This window comes from Electrona antarctica, assembly GCF_951216825.1.
Source record: "Electrona antarctica genome assembly, chromosome: 11".
Classification (NCBI taxonomy): domain Eukaryota; kingdom Metazoa; phylum Chordata; class Actinopteri; order Myctophiformes; family Myctophidae; genus Electrona; species Electrona antarctica.
This window is the reverse complement of record NC_136792.1, coordinates 54,021,904-54,025,484: the sequence shown is the minus strand read 5'-3', so window position 1 is coordinate 54,025,484 and position 3,581 is coordinate 54,021,904. Positions and strand designations below refer to the sequence as shown.

The window sequence follows — 3,581 nt, the reverse complement described above, 5'->3', positions numbered from 1 at the left end:
CGACATGTAGACAGGAGGAGCCGGGATTCGAACCGCCGACCCATGGATCATTGGACGACCTGCTCTACCTCCTGAGCCACAGCCACGCTTATTATATTGGCCTTTAAGTGGACAGAAGATCAGCAAAGGACAGATGAATGAGAGTACACATAAATGTCCACCAGAGGGAGCCATGTACTCAAGGTGTGTGTAGTGGTAGAAACTACCTGCATTTCGTGTTTTCAGTACTTTTTACTATACTTCTACTTCTCCACTACATCTCAGGAGCAAATACTGTACTCCACTGCAATTATTTGAGAACTTTAGTCACAATAAGTTACTTTGCAGATGCATGTTTTTCATTATTACCAAATGCACCTTAACCTGCTATTTAGCTACTTATGCTATTTGAAAATAGAATGTAGATAGTGTCACATTGCATGGATCGCACGATCCTTGACCGTTTGATTACCATACCGCTCTACTCACTGGTGGTGGTGGTGTAAAGTAGCCTAATTAAGTACAGTTGAGAAAATGTAGGCCTACAAGGTATATATATATATATATATATTTTTTTACTTTCTTCAGTATTTTCAATTTCAATACTTTAAATACTTTTACTTCTACTCTACGGTACATTTCAGTATTGATACTATTACTTCGTCCACCACCATAGGCGATTTTAGGCTCTCCCAGCACTGCTACTCACTCAGGAACAGATGCCTTTCTTGTTTACAATAAGTGGTCTTCTTTTTAGACATCATCCACTTGTTTTACTTAATATACTTGATCTTTCCCTTGATTTGAAGTGAAATTAAAGCAGCGACAACAAAGTAAAATCACATTTTAATATCTCCCTCTTTAATATTTCCTTCACATGAATCCAGTAACAAGACACACATCACCAAAGTCTGCTGTGCAGTGCAGCTTCATTCCAAAAGGTCCATGTCATGATACAAGCTATAAAACCTGTCCCAAACTCAATACAGACTATTAGGCTAATCTACGAAGGTTAAGGCACATTATGGATTAAAGTAGTATAAAGCATGAAAGTCCAAGGCACAATGTGTCTTATGAAATGAAAAGTCATAACTGCTTTTTAGGATATGATTATCCATGTTTTGGTATAACTACTAGGCTATAGGCGATGGATTTCAGGCAGCGTATGTCTGTATTCGCGTGGAAAGGAATCGTTTAAGTCCAATAACTATAACTTTAAAAAATAACAACCCTATTATAAATCTTCAATCATGTCCTTGCAAATGTACAGTACACACACACACACACACATTTACAAACCCCCGCAATACATACCGTAATTAAATAATCATCACCATCACATTAGATTTCAAAAAGAACTGACGCACGCACACACCCACCCACGCACACACACACACACACACACACGCACGCACGCGCGCGCACGCACGCACGCACGCACGCGCACGCGCACACGCACACGCACACGCACACGCACACGCACACGCACACACACACTCACATTAAATTACAGAGTAAAACATTCATTTTGGAGCCAAAGGGCTGCATTTTTTCATTCTACAGCAGCAGTGATTAATTCAGCCTAGTTGGTTTTGCTGCTTGTAACGATTCAACAATAAATTGTTTGCTGTTGAAAGACAGTGTTTCCCAACCTTTTTTATCTTCTCACGTCTGACAAAAGCAGAGACTGCATGTATGCACACACACACTTATGGTATACTTCTGTATGACAAATAGTGAAAATAGCAAATCTTCACTTCTCAACCTGAAACGTTTGGGAACCAAACTGGAGGTCCTTAACACTTTGACTTCTGTTCACGACTTGCCCGAGTTCATTAATTGTAGAACACTTTCCCTGCAATTCGCGAGTTGCCCGAGTTATGTTTTCGTTGTTTAATCCACGTTTTTTAATCCGTTTTAAGTCATACGGGCAATCCACCGGACAGAATGGGATATGAGACACGTTTTGACGACGTCATCGCAAAAAAGGTCTGTCGCTCCTGCGTGCAAAGGATTATGGGAAATTGAGTCCCCATTGTTTACAATGGGAGAGCTGCGTAGTAGCGCGCGGCTGCCCCGTCCTGCCCGTTGTTGTGGTCGGCACAATCGGCACAACAAGCGATTACAACGTTTTAAAGTGGATTTTCATGACAAGCAACTCAGCGATCGGTGCGCTGGCTGTTCAAAGGTAACTTTCAACAGAGGCAGTCTAGCCTGATAGCCTGTTAATATTAAGGAAGGAAAACAAATAGAATCACTGCTTTAAAGAATTCAGTAGATTATTGTAGCATATTGTACTGGTCCTTATGAGACGTTATATTACTGTGGTAAGATGTGAGTTTCTCCAGCTGTTTTGCCATGTACGGCAGCTTGTGCTCAAAATCCAAGATATTGCATTTCTCATAATTTCTGATATTGCTGTACATCTTCCCTGTTCACATTGAGAGTCAATATTACAATTTACAGCGCAACTGCGAGAAGAAATTCCACCAAAAATATATATGCTGTATAATTCCCTCAATCTTCATGAATAGCACTCAATATGAGGAATAGTTTTTTGTACATACATTGAACTTGACTATTTTTTAATATGATCTGCTAGTATATGTAATGGTGGTATAAACATGACCACATCTCTGTAATGATTGATTTTTAAAATGAACAAAAAGAGCATGGACATAAAGAGTCAGAGTCTTCACAGTAAATACACAAGACTTTCACAGAGTACCTTCCCTGTTGGCTCAATAAGGGGACGTTGTGCTTTGAAACGCAATGCGCAATTGTTATTATTTGTATGATGTGTTCAGTTAAATGAAAAGACTGGACGGATTGGAATCATTCATAAACAAAAACAAGACCGAGAGTCTAAAAGCCTCACTATAGAGAGCATGCTGGTATTTTCTTTATACACCCACAGCTGTAAGCTGACTGAAGGTTGTCACTATAGAGGAGGTCGTCACCAAAATCTCATCCTGGAGTCTGCCTAGAATATATATATTGTGTGCAGGGGTGTAGTTTGGCCTAAAGGTGGCACTAGAGGACCGCCTATTGGGTAAAAAAAAAACCTAAAACTAACAACCCTGGAAATAATGTTTTTATTGAAGCATAAATTATTGAAGGACTCTTATTAAGTCCAAACCACACCGGTATGGACTCCTGGGGACAAAACCGTTTTAAGGTAAACCACACGGTTGACGTTTTGACGTCGACTCCCGACCTAACCCTTTGGTGTGGTTTAAATGTATTGCATTAATGTAATTGGGTTCTACATTCAGACAGTTTATTTTATTTACTTATTTAACTTGATTTTAAAATAATTTGACCAGCAAGGTGGAGATATGCAGTATACTGCCTTTAGTGAGTGAATTTCCCTCGCCGGGATCAACAGAGATTTAATTGTTTTTTGGGGTGGTGCTTTTGGGGTGATACTAGACTTTGATAAAATACTGGACATTGTAGATAAGAGCACACGGTTTTACTGCTTATTCACTGGCCTCGTCTAACATTTAAAACAATCTGTGGCTGTCGCTGTTATATGGTATCGGAAGAGGACGGCAAAATAGGTTGTAATTGTTCTAAAAACGTGCATCTTAAAAATATGT

At 39.6% G+C, this 3,581-nt stretch overlaps 1 protein-coding gene across 1 annotated transcript in view; it reads right to left on the bottom strand.

Annotated features, from left to right (window-relative positions):
- Positions 1–823: 823 nt before the first annotated feature.
- Positions 824–3,581, bottom strand: part of man2a1 (mannosidase, alpha, class 2A, member 1) — a 56,877-nt gene continuing 54,119 nt past the window's right edge. Inside the window, exon 24 of the mRNA XM_079514689.1 lies at positions 824–3,581. This exon is cut by the window's right edge and continues 1,844 nt beyond it. The gene's annotated coding sequence lies outside the window, so the exon portion shown is untranslated.